Source organism: Somniosus microcephalus, chromosome 4, assembly GCF_052327205.1.
Source record: "Somniosus microcephalus isolate GS21.2 chromosome 4, FLI_Smic_1.0, whole genome shotgun sequence".
NCBI lineage: Eukaryota > Metazoa > Chordata > Chondrichthyes > Squaliformes > Somniosidae > Somniosus > Somniosus microcephalus.
In genome coordinates, this window is record NC_140990.1 from 288,655,078 (window position 1) to 288,667,346 (window position 12,269).

A 12,269-nucleotide genomic window follows, 5' to 3' on the forward strand; every position below is an offset into this window, starting at 1 on the left:
TAGGGTCCACTGCTGGTGCTTCCTCCACAGTAGGCAGTGGCAAGCGTGATAGCCCATCAGTGTTTCCATGCTGTTTCGTGCCTTGATATTCTATTTCATATTGGTTCGCCCCTAGAAAAAGGGACCATCTTTGTAACCGTTGTGCAGTCATCACCGGAACGCCCTTCTTTGGATTCAAGATGGAGACAAGTGGTTGGTGGTCAGTCAGCAAGGTGAACTTCTGCCCATGCAGATAGTGGTTGAATTTTTTTACTCCCCATACTAGGCTGAGGGCCTCCCTGTCAATCTGGGCGTAGTTGCGCTCGGCTGAGGTTAGTGACCGAGACGCAAAGGCTACTGGCCTCTCCAACCCGTCTGGGAATTTGTGCGACAGCACCGCTCCAATACCATAGGGTGATGCATCACATGCCAACCGAATTGGTAGTGCTGGGTTGAAATGGGCCAACACCTCTTTTGATGTGATCAATTCTTTGCATTTCTGGAAAGCTCGTTTACATTCGTCATTCCACTTCCATAGTACCCCCGTTTGCAGTAGGGTGTTCAGTGGGTGTAATACTGTCGACAAATTTGGTAAGAACTTATGGTAGTAGTTCACCAGCCCGAGGAACGACCTCAGTTGTGACACATTTTCCGGTGCTGGAGCCTTGACTACTGCCTCAATCTTTTCAGGGGACTTATGTAACCCCTCTTCATCAATAACATGGCCACAATACGAGATCTGCTTTTGGAAAAACCTCGCACTTGTGGCGATTAGCTCGTAGCCCATATTCCTTTAATCTAGTGAGCACCTTCTCCAGGTTGGCGAGATGATCACTGTCATTTTCGCCCGTGACCAGGATGTCGTCCAAATAACACTGGGTCCCTGGAATACCTTGCAGGACTTGATCCATTGCCCTTTGCCAAATAGCCGGAGCCGATGCTACCCGGAACACCAGCCAGTTGTATTGGTAGAGACCTTTGAGTGTTGATCGTGAGGTATTGTTTCGAGGCTTCTTCTACCTCCATTTGCAAGTACGCCTGGGCCAGATCAATTTTGGTGAAGCGTTTACCTCCAGATAGCGAGGTGAAAATATCCTCAATCCGTGGAAGTGGATATTGTACCGTGTGAAGGACTGGGTTCACTGTCACCTTAAAATCCCCACAGATGCGGACCTTCTTTGGTTCCCCAGGCGTATTACTCAACGACCTCTTCATTACAGGAACGATGGGTGTAGCCCACTCGCTCCAGTCTACTTTGGACAGTACTCCTGAACGTTCCAACCCTTCCAGCTCTGCTTCGACGGCTGGTCGGATCATAAAAGGCCTGGCCTTAAAAAAAAAAAAAAAAAAAAAAAAAAACACTTTGGGCTTGCATTTTCCTCTATTTTAATCGTTGCTGTTATGCCTTTTAGTGTTCCAAGTCCCTCCTGGAACACTTCTTGTGCGCCAGTTAGCATTTTTGACAGTCGTCCAGGTGTGACGTCGTCATCCTTTTTGGCCTCCACCTTCAGTGCGTGTATGGAATGCCAATCTAATTGTATCTTCCGGATCCATTCACGTCCTAGTAGTGGTGGTCCTCCATCTGGCAATACATATAGGTCCATTTTAGGTATTTCCTGGCCTTTGTATATCACTTTCACCCTTATTTTTCCTTTGGGGTAGACTTTTTGCCCCGTGTACGTCTTCAAGACAATCTCTGTAGCTTTCAAGGGTATATGTGAAAATAGCCGCTTGTAGTCCCTTTGGTTTATGACTGTTAGGGCTGATCCAGTGTCCAATTCCATTTTCACTTGGACTCCGTCTATCTTGAGTGTGACCCAGATAGTCTGATTATCCTCCATTTTGATTACCTTATGTAGTTTCAGACAACCCAGCTCCTTGCTTCCGGAGTCTATCACTTTTCTGTTCGCCTGAACTACTGTCCATCACCTTATGTACCTTTTTGTACTTCTCCTGTGGAGATTTCTTGCTGTTGGTTTTCTTCCCTGACCTGCAGACTCTTGCTATGTGTCCTGCTTTTCCACACTGTCTGCACACTTGGTCCTTGAACCAGCAATCCTTCTGGTAGTGTGTTGTTCTGCTGCAGCGATAACACTTCCCTGCTCCATATGACATTTCATTGGTGCCATATTCTTGTGGTCTCCGTTGTATCTCTGCCGCGCCCCGTGCGGCTGCTTCGTGTGATACTGCCATGCTGAAAGCCTTGTCCAGCGTAAGATCCTTTTCTGATGGAAGCCATTTCTGGGTTCCTTCACTTTGAAGCCCACACACAAACTTGTCCCTTAACGTATCTGCTAGTCCCACTCCAAACTGGCAGTGTTTCGATAGCTTGCGCAGTTCCGTTAAGTACTCAGCATTACTTTCGTCTTTATGCTGGTTCCTTTTGTGGAACTTAAATCTTTCTGCTATCAGCAGCGGTGTGGGGTTTAAGTGGTCCTGTAGGATTTCTACTATGCTTTCGAAATTCTTATCCACGGGCTTCTCTGGGGTTATTAGGTTTTGCAGTAAGCCATAAGTTTTTGCACCCATGGAATTTAACAAAACCAGTGCTTTCCTAGCATCTGGCACTTCATTCGCCCTGCAGTACACCTCAATGCGTTCCACATATGTCGCCCAATCTTCGACTTCATTGTCGAACGCAGAGATACTGCCACTCTTCGGCATCCCTGGGTGTGATTTAACTGTCTAAAATGGCGTCTCCCGCACTTTCTTCCCGCGCTCGCCGCCCTTCTCCGCTGCGGCTTCTAAAAATGGCGTCTCCCGCGCTCACCCTTCTTCTCCCCGCGGACGCGGTTCAGCCCTTGAGCCCTGGCTGTGCTCTGCGCGTTCTCCTGTGCGCCTTTCCCGTTGCTCGGTTCCTGAACCCGGCTGCTGCTTTACCCTCTCTCTCTCTTTGTTTTTCCTCGACGCCGCTCGGTTTTCAACCCCCGGCCGCGCCCTGTGCGCTTCACCCTCTCTCTTACACCGTCGACGCTGCTCGGCTTTTTCTATGCCGTCGGTCGGCTCCAGCCGCCGCTGTCCGGGAAAGGTCTGCGCTGTCCCTGTTGCCAGTCTGTTGCTGGATTGTCGTGGCTGGGGAACCAAGCCCGGCTCTCAACAGCCTCCCCTGCGATGTTCACTCTCTGCCGGATGACTGGGCGGTTGCTCGTGGTCGACGCCCGTGCTTCTGGCCTCGACTTTCTTCCACTGCCCTCCCAGAGCGAATCCTTGAAGGGAAATGCAGAGTTGCAGGCAGATTCGAATCGACCTCGTTGCCACTGTTGAATCCGTGATTCTTAAAGTATGATGTTTTCCAATAACTACACGGAGGCTGTAACTTAACACTCAACAGGTGTTTACTGGAGTAGGGTAGTCTCAAGACTGACAGTACAGAGGCATGCTCAAGGCTTATATACAGGTGTGGTCACTGCCGGTACTACAGTATACAGGAGCTGTAAAAGTAGTTATCTCTTAAAGGTACATACACTACAGTATCATCTGCAAACTTTGATATGTTACACTCGGACCCTTCCTCCAAAGCGTTAATATAGATTGTAAAGAGTTGGGGTCCCAGCACTGACCCCTGCGGAACACCACTAGTTGCTGATTGCCAGTCTGAGAATGAACCATTTATCCCAACTCTGCTTTGTTAGATAGCCAGTCTTCCACCCATGCCAGAATATTACCCCCAATCCTGTGATTTTTTATCTTGAGCAATAATCATTTGTGTGGCACCTTGTCAAATGCCTTTTGGAAGTCTAAATACACTACGTCAACTGGTTCCCCTTTATCCACCCTGTATGTTACGTCCTCAAAGAACTCAAGCAAATTTGTCAAACATGACTTCCCCTTCGTAATAGGACTTTGTCCTATTAAATTATGTTTATCCAAATGTCCTGTTACTGTCTCCTTAATAATGGACTCTAAAATTTTACCAACCACAGATGTTCGGCTAGCTGGTCTATAGTTTCCAGCCTTCTGTCTACTATCCTTTTATTATCAGGGCTACTACTCCTCCTTTTCTATTTTGTCTATCCCTCCTAAAAGTTATGTATCCTGGAATATTTAGTTCCCAACCTTCGCCACTTTGCAACCACGTCTCTGTAATGGCTATTAGATCAAACCTATTAATTTCTATCTGTGCTATTAATTCACCAATGTTGTTGTGAATGCTTCGCGCATTCAGATATAGTGCCTTTAGCTTTGACTTATTTCTATTTTTCCCTGATGTCACCTTAGTCGCTCATGCCTTATTACCTTTGTTATACTCTCCCTTCCTGACCCACTCTGCTTATTTTTACCCCAAACTCTGCTCTGCTCTAGAATCTTGACATTTCTCTTGCTGCTTTTAAATGTACTTTTTCCTGAATCCTCCCACATCCCCTTCATTAGTTTAAAGCCCTGTTTACTGCCCTAGTTATTTGGTTTGCTAGTACACTGGTTCCAGCCCAGTTTAAGTGGCCTCCTACACCATGGTGCCATGGTAAGCTTGCTCATCCATCCTGCAGGCTTTTCCCTCATCCACACAGGCAGCAAGAACCTCATACCTGTTGGGCAAGGGCAAAGGCTGAGGCTCCTCCAGCACTGCACCTGGGGTCCCCTTACCTGCCTGAGTTGCAGTCACACCCTCCTATCCCTGACTACTAACCAGACCTGTACCACTACCTAACCTAAGGGGTGTGACTGCCTCCTGGATCAAAGTGTCCAGGTAAGTCTCTTCATCCTTGATGCCCTGCAATGTCTGCAGCTCAGACTCCAGCTCAAAAACTCTGAGCTGAAGTTCCTCCAGATGCAGGCACTTACTGCAAACGTGGCTGTCCGGGATCACAATGTTCTCCACAAACTCCCACATGCTGCAGTTGCGGCACACCACCTGCACTGCCACCCTATATGACCTTGTTTTATTAAATTAAATTAAATTTGTAATTAGGTAACATAATTTACAGTGTAGTTTCTTGACTACTTAACTTGATCTAGATTAAGTTATGGGTACTGAAATTAAATATCTACCTGTAACACACAGCACTACAAGTAGTGTAGGCAAAAAGCAGCAACTTCTTCTCCGAAATCCCACTCTTTCCAAATTCCCAAATAAAACACTCTAAGAACATACCATGTTAATCCTGCTCTGTCCTGGCCAATATTTATCCCTCAATCAACAACACTAAAACAGATTAATTGGTCATTATCACATTGCTGTTTGTGGGAACTTGGGTGTAAATTGGCTGCCGCGTTTCCTACATTGCAACAGTGACTATGCTGTAAAGCGCTTTGGGACGTCTGGTGGTCATGAAAGGTGCTATATAAATGAAAATCTTTCTTTGACCGTATTCACACTAAACTGCTGACCACCCAACTTCCCTTCCTGGTCTCATGCCTGCTGACATGGTAAATAGTCCCTACCTTTTCAAACCTGTAACCAGCACTTCCACCGCCCCCTCCCCCCGTCCTGCTCCTTGGCTGCTCTGTCCTTGCTGTTCAGATTGGAGATGGGGTGATAGTTTGCATCAACAATTTCTTTGCTGGTCAGTAATACAGGTGTTGAGGCTTTTTTATCATCAACAATAATTGCAAATCCCATGTCATCTGGAATTTGGAGCCTAGAGAGCTCATGCAGAAAGAAGGCTGCCTACTTCAGAGTTAGCTGTATGTGCCTTTGTGGGATCCTGGACTCTATCAAATGCAGCAACTCCCTCTGGTGGTGGTATTAATTTAAAGTGCCAAAAGCAGTTGGCAGTGGATTCTGCTTTCAGCTCTTCCCATGATGAATGGATTATGTGGATTGCCTGCAGAATATTGAACGTAAATGGTATTCCCATATTAAGGGAAAGAGTCACTTGTTACACAACATTTCTAGTGATCCTGCTTCATAGCATAAATAACATCAGCATTCATTGCTTGGATCAGAGACATTGGCCGCGATTTTCCAAGTGGAGGCGGGTTGGAGGCGGCTTTGATGTTCGGCGGGTTCCGGTCCCGCTGCCAGTTTCAGCCGCCCTGAAATTACGATTTTTGCTTAAGTGGGCTGATTGGGCCAGGTAGTGCATACGACGGGCTTAATCAGTGGGTTTGGGTCTGCTGCTCGCCTCTGCTGACGTCTTTCAGCCAGCTGCATTTAAGGGGCCCATGCAGCCTTGTTTTTGATTAATCCTATTCTGCTGCTTCTCGGTGTGGCACATCTGAAAATGACTGCTTCAAGACCAAAGGCATCTCCCAGATTTGATGATGACTCCCTCCATGCTCTTATGGAGGGAGGGAGAGTGTGCCAAGAAGTACTGTTCCCCTCAAATGGACGGAGGAAACCTCCTCAGCAAACCAAAGCAGCCTGGCTGCAAAGTGCTGAGGAGGTGAGCGCCAGGTCCTTGTGTGGTCGTACTTGGGTTCAGTGCCATCCCAGGAATCAGTCTGGTGAACCTTCGCTGCACTCCCTCTGGCAAGTATATCCTTTCTTAGGTAAGGAGACCAAAACTGCACACACTACTCCAGGTGTGGTCTCACCAAGTCCCTGTGTAACTGTAGTAAGACATCCTTGCTCCTGTACTCAAATCCTCTTGCAATGAAGGTCAACATACCATTTGCCTTCCTAACTGCTTGCCGTACCTGCATGTTTGCTTTCAGTGACTGGTGTACAAGGACACCCAGGTCCCTTTGTACATCAACATTTCCCAATCTATCACCATTTAAATAATACTCTGGAAAAACTTAGTAGGCCAGGCAGCATCCGTGGAGAGCGAAACCGAGTTAACGTTTCAGGTCTGGGACCCTTCATCAGAGCTGGAAAAAGCTGGAGATGTAACAGATTAAGCAGGTGCAGAGACAGGGGTGGGCGGGGGGGGGGGGGGGGGTGGGTGGGGAGGAATTGAAGGAACATACTGTGCTTTTGAAAGAGGCAGGAAAGATAAAATGTTGCAAATGGGAATGGCAAAATCATATAGCATGAAAAATGGGGGCAGGGGTTATAGTTTGAAATTGTTGAACTCAATGTTGAGGCCAGAAGGGTTTAAAGTGCCTGATCGAAAGATGAGGTGCTGTTCCTCGAGCTTACGTTGAGCTGCATTGGAACAGTGTAATAGGCCGAGGACAGAGAGATCAGAGCGGGAGTGAAGCGGTGAATTAAAGTGACGTGACCGGAAGCTCAGGGTCACCCTTACGGACTGAACGGAGGTGTTCCGCAAAGCGGTCGCCCAATCTGCGTTTGGTCTCCCCAGTGTAGAGGAGACCGCATCATGAGCAGCGAATACAGTATACTAGATTGCAAGAAGTACAAGTAAATCGCTGTTTCACCTAGAAGGGGTGTTTGGAGCCCTGGACAGTGGGAAGGGAGGAGGTAAAAGGGCATGTGTTGCATCTCCTCCGCTTGCACGGGAAGGTTCCAGGCGATGGGGAAGGGCTGTTGGGGGTGATTGAGGAGTGGACCAGGGTGTCGCGGAGGGAGCGGTCCCTTTGGAATGCTGAAAGGGGAGGTGAGGGGAAGATGCGTTTGGTGGTGGGATCACGTTGGAGGTGGCGGAAATGGTGGAGGATGATCCGTTGAATGTGGAGGCTGGTGGGGTGAAAGGTGAGGACAAGGGGAACCCTATCATGGTTCTGGGAGGGAGGGGAAGGGGTGAGAGCAGAAGTGCGGGAAATGGAACGGACACGGCCCGTGTCAACCACAGTAGAGGGGAATCCTCGGTTGAGGAAAAAGGAAGACATGTCGGAAGCACTGATACGGAAGGTGGCATGGTCAGAACAGACGCGTCGGAGATGGAGAAACTGGGAGAGAACCCTCTGGACTCAACATTTGAGTTCAACAATTTCAAACTATAACCCCTGCCCCCATTTTTCATGCTGTATAATTTTGCCATTCCCATTTGCAACATTTTCTCTTTCCTGCCTCTTACAAAAGCACAGATTGTTCCTTCAATTCCTTCCCCCCTGTCTCTGCACCTGCTTAATCTGTTACATCTCCAGCTTTTTCTAGTTCTGATGAAAGGTCCCAGACCTGAAATGTTAACTGTTTCTCTCTCCACGGATGCTGCCTGGCCTGCTGAGTTTTTCCAGTGTTTTCTGCTGTTATTTCAGATTTCCAGCATCTGCAGTATTTTGCTATTGTAAATAATACAGTACTCTGCCTTTGTTTTTCCTACCGAAGTGGATAACTTCACATTTATCCACGTTATACTGCATCTGCCATGTATTTGCCCACTCACTCAACTTGCCTAAATCGCCTTGAAGTGTCTTTGCATCCTCCTCAACGCACAATCCCACCTAGTTTCGTGTCGTCAGCAAACTTGGAAATATTACATTTGGTTCCCTCATCCAAATCATTGATCTATATTGTGAATAGCTGGGGTCCAAGCACTGATCCCTGCAGCACCCCACTAGTCACTGTTATAAGTGCTCAGGCAATGTGGGGAGAGGGTTTTCCAAGGAAGTCACAGTGCATATGGATTTCTGCTTAACCACTTACATGCTCAATAGACCTGCAAAAAGTGTTCCAACACCTCAAATCACAAAGTTCTGTCATCTGCAGGTGCAACTGTCAAAAATTCGCGTAGTTGCTGAACCCGACACAATCAGCTGACATGTATTGCGAACGGCGTGCAACACGCTGAAAATGTCCTAAAATGGGAAGAGCCTGCTAAAATTAGATTATGTAGGCAGTTAACAAGCTGTTAACTGCCTTAAGTGCCTCTCCCGCTGCTTGGTGGCGTGTCTGATCGGGACTCCCAGATCCGACACTTGGCAAAGTGGCTCCGAACCCGCCTCCATGCAAATCAAAACCAATTTAACCTCTGACCCGCCTCCAAACCCGCCCTCTGAGCACCGGCAAAATTGCGGCCATTGTATATGGCAGTAAAATTAACACTGTCGCATTTAGATGCAGGTACTTTAGTGAGCCTATAGTTATTAACAATCGCGGTGACATTGCTACCTTGCAGTGCTATCTACACGTTGTTGTTATTGTAGGTTACATACAGGCAGAGTAGCACTATCACAAAAATATTGAGTGTTTTTGGAATTCTTAATTAACAGCAGCTTTCTTTATCCCAAATCATGTTAGTGCAAACCACTGCTTTGCTTTTTTCACATCTGAGCATTTTTTGTTGATATAAGCTAATCTGCTTGTGTGCAGTTTATAGAAAAGGTCCGTTTCATTCTGCATTAAAGATACCTTCAGGCTTGTAATGAGATTAAAATTTCAAGAATGTTATCAGTTGTTGAGGCTTTCTTTGGGAGCAGCATTTGCCTCCCAGTGTGTAGACCTGGACTTAATTAGATGGTGGTTTTTGTTGTGCCATGGGTGTGGTTCCAAATTCTTTGGAGAATTAATTTTGTCTTTCCAAGCAAGACGAGATCAGATAGCTGAGGAAAGTTAGCTGCTCTGAACTTCTTGAACCAGTTCAGCAAAGCTGATTTGATATTGGGATAAGCTGAGATGAACATCCTTTTTCTTTGGCTGACAATATTCTGCTGGTAATCAGTGGTGATTCTTGCCTCGTTTTTCAGGTAGGAGAAAAGGATCGTGGGATGGATGTTAAATTTCTGGGCCCAACTTCTTTTCTCCAGGGTGTTAATTCGCAAATTTAATAACCTTGTATTTGGTCTCAGTGGTGAGGGTCTGTACTTTTGGCTAGCCATGTTCTCTAACTGCTCCCTATCTTGATTTGGGTGGGGAAAGGCTAGTACACCTACTGGTGATCATGTGCTGAATTCATCAAAGCAACGCATTTAATTGGTTGAACCAAGTGTATGTAATCTGAAAATGATAATTCAGCATATCAAATTAAACAGTGAAACGTGGAATACAGTTTTTTAATGGGAGATGGCTTTGGTACTATTTCAAATTGAATCATGTTTGAATTAAAAAGAATCGCCTGTGCAGTTTCACAGCCCCTCTTTTTCAATGCCTGACCATACGTTTAACTTGCCAGGCAGCGCTATCTGTTTCTTCCCAGTGTCATTTATTCCCATGTGGACTGCTACCATAGCTTTTCTGCCACTGTACACTAGGTGCTCGCCGTACCTCAGTGGTAGCAGTCTCGCCTCTGCCTTAGAAGGCTGTTGGTTTAAGTACCACTCCAGACACTTGAGCACAAAATCTAGGCTGACGTTCCAGTATAGTACTAAAGGAGTGCTGCACTGTTGGAATGGGGTTTTCAAATGAGACGTTAAACCGAGGCCCTGTTTGCCCTCTCAGGTGGACGTAAAGGATCCATGGCACTATTTCGAAGAAGAGCTTGTGAGTTCGCCTCAGTATCTTGGCCAATATTTATCCCACAAATGAACCAGATTAGCTAGTCATTATCACATTGCTGTTTGTGGAACATTGCTGTGTGCAATTTGGTTGCTGCATTTTCTACTTTTACAGCAGTGATTATATACTTCAAAAGTACTTAATTGGCTGTAAAGTGCTTTGGGCCATCCTGAAAGGCGATAATGCAAGTCTGTCTTTTTCTTTTACACTAGCTGATCCACCCATTTTGCATTGTCTACAATTTTAGCTCCTGGTCAACAAATCATAAACCCATTGACTTTTTCTTTAAGACTAAAGTAAGTGTTCACAAATTGTACTATTATATCTCCTACAATAACCACCCATTTCCTTACCACGGCTTTTCCCGTTGTTCCACAAAGCTGTTCTAAATTTTCCTGAATGTCCATTTCCTGAGCAATGTCCTTGTTCCTTGGAAATGTATTTAACACATTTGTATGAAATTCCGTTCTGATAACCAGCTTAAGTTTCTGTTAAAATAATGGACAAAGAAATGGCATTGTGTTTCTACCCTATTCTGCACATAGCTAATTTCAAGGGCCTGCACCTGATTTAACAGTTACTTATCATGCTTTCAGGACGGCCCAAAGCACTTTACAGCCAATTAAGTACTTTTGAAGTATATAATCACTGCTGTAAAAGTAGAAAATGCAGAACCATCTTCCGATTAGGCACTCTGCAGCCTTCCGGACTCAATATCGAGTTCAACAATTTCAGATAATATGGTCGGCCCCCATTTCATTTTCTCTTGTAATTGTTCCACTCCTTCCCCCCCCCCCTTTCCTTTTGTTTCTCTCTCACACCTGGCAGCTATCTTTTGCCCTGCCAGTACACTTTACACCTAATCCCAGCCTATTACCATCTCGTCTAGCTTCTAATCTCTTTTACTTCTTTTGTTTCTTTTATTCTTTTGTCCGATCGCAGCCCTGCCTTCGATCTAGTTTCTTCCCTTTCCAGTTTTGAAGAAGGGTTCAACCCGAAACGTCAACTCAAATTTCTCTCCACGGATGTTGCCTGACCTGCTGAGTTTTTCCAGCATTTTCTGTTGTTATTACTTATCATGCTTGCCTGGTTGCCTTGTTTTCTAGCAACCTTTTTTTTCACTATAACCCAATCTTTGCTACTTCTGTTACCTGTTTCTCAGCTATCACTTTTGTATCATGCTATTTATGCTTTACCTTCAGCTTGTACACTCTCCCATTCAGTCCAATACCGGCCATGTATTATCTATATAACCAACACACTAAATTCTGTGAGCACATGCACCCTACTCCAATTCCACTGTCTTCTCCTTCAGTTGCTTCATTAGAAAACAATATTTACAACAATAATCCTGAAAACCTCCGCTCTGACTCTAAACATAATCATATACACATAAAAATTACCTTTATTTTCCTTGTTTAACTATTGCCTTGATGTAAATTTATCTCCAACTTCTCTCGACCATAAAATACCCTAAAGCAACTTGAACATCTTCTCCATAACTTAAGAATTGTTAACAGGAATTATTTCTATACAAAATGTTATCTTTAGCCTAAATGTGAAAGAAAAGGTGTGTATTTCAAAGAAGTGCAAGTATTTGAGTTAATCAGAGATTAGGACAGTTTTTAAAAGATATGCAGCAATGTTCAGTCAGAAGCTTAATTTCACTTGAGCATAAACTGGAATTATGGTTAACGGATGTAAAAATAAATTATGAATTTTACTTCTGCAGAGTAAATTTGATTACCTGGTGCTGTGTTGACAAATCACCACTTTTTATATACTGTTATCAATCTGTACAAATTTTAGTTATCTGACAGCTGGCGCCATTCAGTTAAGCTAATTTGGCAATTGATACATTAGCAGAATTTTAGTTGAGTGAATAAAAATTCAGACAGTGTGCCCTAGGTATTGACTTTGTAGTATCTGGAGATTGTTAAGTATGAGAACTAGTTTTTCCACATGTAAATTCACCACATAATGGATATGATGTGGGAAAAATTCATTATTGCATTAGTATTTTTAGCTACGCAGTATATTTCCAAACCTGTACTCGGTAAACAATTGGAAA

At 45.0% G+C, this 12,269-nt stretch overlaps 1 protein-coding gene across 3 annotated transcripts in view; it reads left to right on the forward strand.

The window, feature by feature from the left end:
• The window catches only part of mgat5 (alpha-1,6-mannosylglycoprotein 6-beta-N-acetylglucosaminyltransferase), a 176,481-nt gene that overhangs the window by 131,905 nt on the left and 32,307 nt on the right, over window positions 1-12,269 (forward strand). The gene's annotated exons all lie outside the window — the stretch shown is intronic.